The 9,066-nt window shown below is 45.5% G+C and overlaps 1 protein-coding gene across 13 annotated transcripts in view; it reads left to right on the top strand.

The window, feature by feature from the left end:
• Positions 1-5,752: 5,752 nt before the first annotated feature.
• LOC125327083 (metalloreductase STEAP2) overlaps positions 5,753-9,066 on the top strand; it is an 81,404-nt gene continuing 78,090 nt past the window's right edge. For 3 of the 13 annotated variants that reach the window (XM_048306169.1, XM_048306160.1, XM_048306180.1), the window contains exon 1: positions 6,048-6,257. The gene's annotated coding sequence lies outside the window, so the exon portion shown is untranslated. Of the gene's footprint in view, positions 5,795-6,038; positions 6,258-6,297; positions 6,402-9,066 lie in introns of those variants that run through there. The other 10 variants (XM_048306054.1, XM_048306124.1, XM_048306140.1 and 7 more) reach the window with 8 other exon arrangements.

Below are 9,066 nucleotides of genomic sequence, written 5' to 3'. Positions count from 1 at the left end.
CCAGCAGTGCCCTTGTGGCCTTGCAGGCCAGGGGTATCCTGGGGTGCATTAGGAAGAGCATCACCAGCAGATTGAGGGAGGTGATCCTGCCCCTCTAGTCAGCCCTGGTGAGGCCACATCTGGAGTGCTGTGTCCAGTTCTGGGCTCATAAGTACAACAGAAGAGTGGAGCTCCTGGGGTGAGTCCAGCAGAGGGCTAGGAAGATGACTGGGGGACAGGAGCATCTTTCTTACAAGGAAAGGCTGAGGGAGCTGAGCCTGTTCAGCCTTGAAAAGAGACAGCTGAGAGGGGACCTCATCCATGTCTGTCAGTATCTGAAGGGAGGGTGCCCAGAGGATGGACCAGGCTCTTCTCAGTGGTTCCAAGCAATAGGACAAGAAGCAATGGTCAGAAACTGATGCACAGGAAATTGCACCTAAATATGAGGAAGAACTTCTTTACTGTACAGGTGACCGTGCACTGGAACAGATTGTCCACAGAGGGTGTGGAGTGTCTCTCACTGGAGATACTCAAGAACCATCTGGACAATCCTGTGCCATGTGCTCTAGGATAAACCTGCATGAGTAGGGAGGTTGGACCAGATGCCCCACTGTGATCCCTTCCAACCTGAAACATCCATGATCTTGATTTTCACTTCTCCTGCTCTAAAGAAAAGCCTGTGATCTGCAACTTTGTGAAAGAAATTTGAAATCAAGGAGCTAAAAAAGTAAAACACAGTAGTCTTAGACTGTCAAATGGTGGCCAAGCCACAATCCAGCCTACACTTCCCTCAGCTACTTTAGTATTCAGGCAAGTATTTTTGTCTTTTGAATAAGCTTTTCAGTTTTGCAATATCTATACTTCACTAGGAAGGAGGTATGTTTGTTCTTGGTTAAGAAGTCAACTGATTGAAAACTTTGGTCTGGATGCAATTGTTTGCATTATAAACATAATCTGGTTTTCCCCTGACTTTGGGTCCAACAATTATTGCAGGGATAAGATCACACTTTTAGAACCTACTGCCTCACTTTGTAGATACCTTTTAAGATGAGCAGCCACAAATCAAGAAAAAAAATTCTGACCTTCTGTCACTTACACCACAAAGAAAATGTTGTTTCAAGAAGTGGAAAGGCCACACATGACTTTGTTCTCCACATGAAACCAAGAACAAAGGTCCTGAAACCCCTCAAATGGTCATCACAACAGCTATGGAAAATCACAGTCAGAAAAATCTAGGAAAGGTTTCCTTCCTTCCACTTCTCTCTGGTGAATAAAATTAATCTGATAGATCATAAAATCAGAAACAATCCTCACTGTTTTTCTACTTGGATTGCCTTAGAAATAGAAGTGCAAGCCTGGAATTTTTTTTTTTTTTTTTTGGCGGAGGGAGAAGAGGGGTAGAATAATCCTCTACTTTGGGTGAATCACCCTTAATTTGTAATTTCTCTTGGGAAGAAAGAGATACCTTGTCTTGTTTCACATGACTTGCCAGTATTTCTCAACTATACCTTATTAAACATGCTCTATAAAGGCATTTCTTCTCTTTCCTTCATTCTTTCTCTTTTTTCCTTTCCTTTACTACTTTTTTCTTTTCTCTCCACTCTTTTCCTCTCTTTCTCAAATGAATAGCTAAATGGTTTTCATTTTTTCAGTTTGTGCTTCTATCCTTGCTTTTGACTACTGAAATTCAGACCCTACAAGGTCTGAGAGAAGTAGTGATACCTGAACAGTTAGTGAAAAGGGGACATCACAAATTGATGAAATCCAATTAGTGAAGGAAGAGAAGAGACTTTAGCTGAGGTGTTTACCATTCATTTCTGTACTTTGTTTAATTAGTTCTAAGGTGGTGGTATTTTTAATAGTATATTTATTTCAACAAATAAAACCACCTTTTTTCAAGTAAACAATGACATATCTCTCAGATCCATTTCATCCTTACAAAGAACGAGTAAGAGGTATAAGTTTTATTTTTAGAGTCATTGCAGGCTGCCATAAGAAAAAATTAGTTGGTCTAAATGTTCCTGGCTGGGAAACATTGTATTTTTCTGCTAGGTTATAAAATTAGCTGTGTTGAGCATAGTATGCTTATTATTGTATTTGGGTTTGTTGCCCTGATAGGAAGCAAAATTTTATGTGTTTGTTTTCACTCTCTTGCCACAAGGAAATCCCCAGGGCTTTGCTTTCCCATTGCCAAGAGGAAGAACCAGAATATCTGTTCCATTTGCCATTTGGAAAATCCTTTGTTATGTTATATCCCTTAAAGGAAGGAATAATAATGCTGCCCTGGACTTTGCTAAAAAAGAAAAACACCTGCAAAGAGAAAATAATCTGCTATTTTAACAGATTGTTTAAGGTAGTCATTTAACAGGGTATCTGACAACTATGCTGACCATAGATCTTTGTAAATAATTTGAGAAAACTGTAACTATCCAATTTCATCCTCTCACTAAAGAGACATGGTCCAATTTTGCTGAGAGCTTAAATATATAAAAGGTATTTATATACCCTTGCTCTCATGCTAATCTCCATGCAAAACAGGGCCCGCTATGCTTTTCCGGTTTGAACACATCAGTTACACAGCAATGGAAGGGAGGCTGTGGTTGTTTTAGTCCCAATTTCAAACAAGAATTTTCAAACTACAAAACCTCAAAAATGTAGAAGGAAATAATGAGAACAAGTTAAATCCATCAAACTGCCTCGATTTTAATTTTTAAATGTACTAGATACCAAGTTAGTGTATCTGTTCAACAGCCTGGTAAATGACCATGTCTCAAAAGTTCCCTCCTTTACCCCTGTGCCAAAGGCTAAAGTCAGGTAGGTTTGCACATAGCAAGAGGAGAAACAACTGGAGAAGAAATGAACAATGTAGGTGAGAAATTACACTGAATGATACCCAGGGGGTTGTGGATTAGGAATGAAGGACCAGGGTCAGAGCTGGCACACCCGACATAGTGCAGGCTGGAGGACAGAACCTGTGACACTTTCCCATGAAAACGCAGCTAGACAGCACTCACAGGCCAAACAGCTGCTCAAGAAACGGGTAACAAATCATAGATCGTTAATCATGTACCTGTGTAAGAACAAAGCTCCCTCCTAAAAAAATCAACACAGATAAAACACATCATGTCCTAAAGGTCGGAGTCTTCTGTTCAAGACTTTATGCTGCAATAATAATGTAAAAAAATTCCCGCAGGAAAGTAATGACAAACCTTCCAATTTATAGCCTTCTTATTAAGGCTTTAATTCAAATAAATTAAGAATTATAAGACTGTGACTGCTCGGATTTTGTGTGATACATTATCATTTTGAGGCACATGACTCAAATGCCCATTTTCATGTAAATACTTTTCTGGTAACAGGAGTCACATAAAGTAGCACATAAAGAGAATCAGCCAAAAATAAAGCAGGAAAGCCATTCTGCTTTTTTCTTTTGACACATTAGTTAGTTGGACTAAAATTTTTGAGTTCATACAATTGTAGCTGGACTGGCTACCAAAAAACAAGCCTGGGCTAATGACTTTTGAATCAATAGCAAAGGAGAATATTAGAACAAGAAAATGAAGAGCTGAAATGCTAGTTCTCATCATGGAAAGCACCAAATCAGTTCTGAGTAGTCTGTCAATGGATTCACCATTTTGTTTTATTCTGTGGAGTATCAACTCAGTCCTCAGTGTCTGAGAGCAAAAAATGCAGTTTGGAAAATCAAGCAATACAATTTCCATGCACCTGTTTACCACATTAAAAAAACAGTTTAAAAACACATGTTTCCAACATCAAGAATATTACTTATTTAATAATCAGGGAGGGGAATGAATGGCTTCTGAACTACAACAGAAAAGTGTCCCAGTCATATTTTCAAATTCTACAGCATAGTTACCATGATTATATATGGAAATAAATGTTTGAATTAATTGCATGGTTCATTTTGCTGAAGTCCTCGGTTAATGCACTATAGAAACAAGTCAGCATGCACAGACAAAGGATGAAAACTTACCTTCAGTATTTCAGTGTCATTATATGGCTTCTTTTCAACTACCTGTACATTCATCAGTTTTTGCTGCAACACGAGAGACACATTTTCATGTGGGTTGGTCAGTTTGAAATGCATTAAAAACAAAGGATTGAGGGTTATACCTTGTAATAGATATAGCATAGCTTATTGAAAGGTAGAATTTATTAGGAAAGTCAGAAGATATTAAAATCAGAAACTACGCTTTTTCAGGGAAAAGCTCCATTTATCTTCAGCTAGAAATTTCCATATCAAACAACATGAAATTCAAATCTTGGGGCTCAGCTTTGCTTTTATGTGGCTGAACCATGTGTTTCTCATTTCATCTAACACTGAAATTAGAGCACAACTTCCATCTGTGCAGAGTATACTGGGAACACAGCAAACATGGGGAGTGACCTCCCCACTACCCACACCTGGGAAGCTGTTCTGGGCTGCAGGGACACCCAACACTCCCTCAGAATTAATCTTTCATGAGAAGAGTGGTGAAATGCAGGAATAGGTTGCCCAGAGAGGTGGTGGATGCCTCATCATTGAAAACATTCAGTCAGGCTGGACAGAGCTCTGAACAACCAGATCTAGTGGAAGATGCTCATGCTCATTGCAACAAATCATGTTGGACTCTGTGACCTTTAAGGGTCCCTTCCAACCCTGCCATTCTGTGACATACAATGGTACAATTCCTCACTCACAGCCCTACAGCTGGCACTGTTTGCAGCAGCACCCTTCTGCCAGGAGAGGATAAGGAAAGGCGGCTGGTGGCAGGTTCCTGCTGAAGAGTGGCCTGGGCCAGGGCAGCTGAGGCAGGGCAGGGCCTGGGAGGTGTATTTTGCCCTCCAGGCCATGAGCTCCTCTGGGGACCAGCCAGCTGCTCACAGCTGCTCCTGTGTCAGCAGCACCCCAGATCCAGCTCTGCCTGTGCTGGGAATGTTGTGAAGACCACCGTGGCCAAGGCTGAGGGCACTGCAGGGCCATCCACACCCCTCTCTTTCCCCACACTAACCCCCCGTGCTGTCACAGAAAACACAGAATTGTTAAGGTTAGAAGGGATCTCTGGAAATTATCTAACCAACCCCTGCCCAGGCCGGGTAACCTGGAGCAGGTTACACAGGAAAGCATCCAGGTGGGTTTTGTATGTCTCCAGAGGGAGACTCCACAACCTCCCTGGGTGGCCAGTTCCAGCACTCTGCCACCCTCAATGTAAAGTAGTTTTCCCTCATGTTGAGGTGGAACTTCTTGTGTTTTGGTTTAAGCCAATTGCTCCTTGTCCTATTGCTGGGCACCACTGAAAAGAGCCTGGCACCACCCTCTTGACATCCACCTTTGATATATTTATATGCATTGATGAGATCCCTCTCAGTCTTGTCTTCTTCAGACTAAACGGGCCTAGCTCCACAGTCTCTCCTCATAAGAGAGATGCTCCAGATCCCTCATCATCTTTGTTGCCTCCCCGGACCCTCTCCAGTAGTTCTTCTTACACTGATGAGCCCAGAACAGACTCAGCAATCTAGATGTGGCCTCACCAGGGCCGAACAGAGGAGGAAGATCACCTACTGGCCACACTCTTCCCAACGCACCCCAAGATACCACTGGCCTTCCTGACCGCAAGGACACACTGGCTCATGGTCAACTCGTCACCCACCAAGGCTCCCACGGCCTCCGGCCGCGGTGGCGGCGGCGGCGGAGCGGCCGCAGGGGGCGGGTCGCAGCGGCGGGAGAGGCGCCGCCTCCCGCCCGCCCGGCACTGCGGGGCCCGAGTGCGAGGAGGAGCAGCGGCGGCGCGGTGCTCCTGGCGGGCGGCCGGAGGTGAGCGGGGCCGAGGCGGGACGGGCCTCATCCCCGCCGGGCGCTCCTTGGCGCGGCCGCCGCTGCCCGCGGGGCTCTCCCTGCTGCCCATCGCGGTGGCGGCGGCTCCTCCGCGGCTGCCCCCGTCTCCGGGCAGGCTCTGGCGGTGCCGGCGCCCCGCTGAGCGGCGCGGCCCGGCCTCGGGCAGCCGCCGGGGCGCTCCGGTACCTGGCGGGGCCGACGAGCCCCGCCCCGCGGCGGGCGGGCCTGGCAGCGCTGCCCCGGCTCTGCCCGGCGGGCGGTGGGGCCGCGGCTGCTGTCACGGGCGGTGTTGTCGTTGCAGCTGGAGATGCCGGCCCGGACTAGGGCCCCGCCGAGCTGCTCCGGGCTGGATCTCCGCACCGCGCTGCTGCCCGCCAGCCCGCCCAGGGGGCACCGGCCCGCGCCCGGCCTCCCGCCAGCCCCGCGCCTCAGCCCGCGCCCCGTAAGTGCCCGCCCGAGCGGGGGGTCATAAATCCAGTGGCCCGGCTTGCGTTGGTTCGGTTTTCTCCTCCAGTAGGTTTTTTCCAGGAGCAGTTTTTCACGTGTGTCACCATCTGGTTGACATAGCTCTGTGATGTTCTCTTAGGTAATTTAAGAGCATATGTCAAATCTGTGTCACTTTTGTTACTTTGTAACTCTGAAATCAGGTAGTTTGTAAAAGAAGGTTGGTTTTGTTGAAATCTGTTCCTGAACAACCCACCTCAGCTGCTTCTTATCTTCCCATTTATTTACTGATTGATTGCACAATAACTTGATGAAAAATCTGTCCAGGGGCTGAAGTTAAGCTAACAAGTCTTTGTTTTCCTTAGTCGTCCTCCTCCCTTCTTTTAGCCATATGTGCTAGTCTGCCTGTGTTGTCATCTCCGTGGTTCTGAAAATGTCATTTTTTTCAGCATTTTAAGCATCGAGGGCTGATTTGATAAGTGGCTGCTGACTTGAAAATCTTTATCTTATCTTTATCCTTTACTCTTAACGTACCTTTTTCCACTTTGACCTCGCTGTCTGTCTCCCCGTAAAAGGAATTCTTTGAATACCTATTCACAGTTAATTTTTCTGCTGAGGGCTGAAATAAAGAAGACATTTAACAATTTGTCCTACTTTGTATGACTTATAACTTGTTCCTTTTCCTCTGAAGTTATAAACCTTGCCTTCTGTCTTCTGTCTTTTTCTTGTATTTATGGAACTTTTACTTGTTGCCATTTATCTTCTTCACTAGTTACAAACTCACTTCTTAGTATCCTTGTTCTGATCTTATCCATGCATGATAGCACTGTATCTTTTTATACTGCTCCTTAGCCATGCACACAAACTTTTTTTTTTTAAATTCTTGTGTGATTTTTCAGGTCAGGAAAGCTCTCTGTTGCAAGTTACAAACAGTCTTACACGCTCTGCCTCTGAATTGTTATTGTACATTTAATGTAGTCCCTTTCAGTAACTGCTAGCTCTCTGCTCTTGTACATCTCTTAGATTACTTGTCTAAAAGTCATGTCAGCCTATTCCCTCAGGGTTTTTTATGAAGTCTGTCAGTTTGATTCTGTTACTCACACTGTATTTTCCTTAGAACAGGCAGTGAGAAACTTTGGCCAGCAGGCCAAATTCAGCTCACCAGAGCAACTCATCATGTTACAAGTCCTGTGTGCCCACTCTCCCAAGGATCCTTTGGACTAAAACTGAAAGTGGGCTGCAGCATGGTTAAATGGTACTGGAAGCCCATTTCCTTATGGTGGTTCCCTTTCAATCTCAAAGTTTTGCAGCACCTTCTGGTTACATGGCATGAACTGAAATGGGCCCCTGTAATCACATGGTGAAAGCCTACGTGTTCTGTCATATCCAGATATATCTCTTATCTGATGAAAATACAGCTATTCTCATTATGTTCCTGGGTGTGAACCCCTCCTGATACAGGAAATACTGGTAGTTTGGTCATGTTTTAAATATGTTCCAGGTCACATAGTAAGGAAAAAGTCAATGCTTTTTTCAGTGTATGCATAAAAATCTTCGTGCTCTGCTTCTGCCAGAAGGATTCACTGTTTGAATCTTTTCTTCGAGTACTGACTTTGTGGTTGCTTTCACATACTGCTTTCTGTCTTTAACTTCTGAGTCCAGTTTCAGTGAGTTCGTAACTTCTAGTCAAAGCTGAAATGAAAAGTGCCCATTCTTCTAGTAGCTTCCTCTAATTTCTGTAACACAAAGCTACTTTTATTTGTGGGGGGGTTTTCACCACACATGCTGTATTTATAGCCAGTGGGTGGGTAATGTCCCCCACTGGTGATTATTTACCATCATATCAGCTCTTGGATGGTGGCTCAGGAAAAGGTTCTGTGTGGTCTGTTGTTGACTGCTCCCAAGACAGCAACCTTGTGGTTTCTTTTTGCTCCTTCTTAGCCTGCCTTTCCTCATTGCTTTCTTAATTTTCAGAATTTATTCCTGTTCTACAATTTTATGGGGTTTGCCTGGCAAGACTTTGGTAGCAGGATGGGGAGGGGTGCTGTAGGGGTGGTTTCTGTGAGAAGCTGCAAGACCCTGTGTCTAGTGAGGCCAGTGCCAGCTGGGTCTGGGGTGGACCCATGGCTGGCCAGGGCCAACCCCATCAGCAATGGTGGTAGCACCTCTTGGGTAACATAGGTAAGAAGGAATAAAAAAGTAATTGCAGCTGCAGAAGAGAGGACGAGAATATGTGAGAGAAATAACTTGTGTAGACACCAAGGCCAGTGAAGAAGAAGGAGGAGGAAGTACCCAAAGCACTGGGTTAGACATTCCCCTGCGGCCTTTGGTGTGGGCCATGGTGAGGCAGCTGTTGCCCTGCAGCCCATGAGGTTCATGGTAGAGCAGAGATCCACCTGCAGTCTATGGCGGATCCCCACACTAGTGTAGGTGGATGGGAAGCCCACACTGGAGCAGGCTCCTGGCATGGACCTGTGGAAAGAGGAGTCCACACTGGAGCAGGTTTCCTGGTAGGACTTGTGACCCCATGGGGACCCACACTGCAGCAGCCTATCCTGAAGGGGTGCACTCTGTGGAAGGGACCCACACTGGAGCAGTTTGTGAAGAACTGTAGCCTGTGGGAAGGACTCACACTGGAGAAGTGTGTATAGGACTCTCCTGTGGGAGGAGCCTCATGCTGGAGCAGGGGAAAGGCTTCTCTCCCTGAGGAGAAAGCAGCAGCAGAAACAGCATGTGATGAACTGACCATAACCTCCACTGCTTGTCTCCCTGCACTGCAGAGGTGGAGGAGGTAGAGAATCGGGAAT

The sequence above is a fragment of the Corvus hawaiiensis genome, chromosome 1 (assembly GCF_020740725.1).
Source record: "Corvus hawaiiensis isolate bCorHaw1 chromosome 1, bCorHaw1.pri.cur, whole genome shotgun sequence".
In the NCBI taxonomy this organism is placed as follows: domain Eukaryota; kingdom Metazoa; phylum Chordata; class Aves; order Passeriformes; family Corvidae; genus Corvus; species Corvus hawaiiensis.
This window is presented reverse-complemented; position numbering and strand designations above follow the sequence as displayed.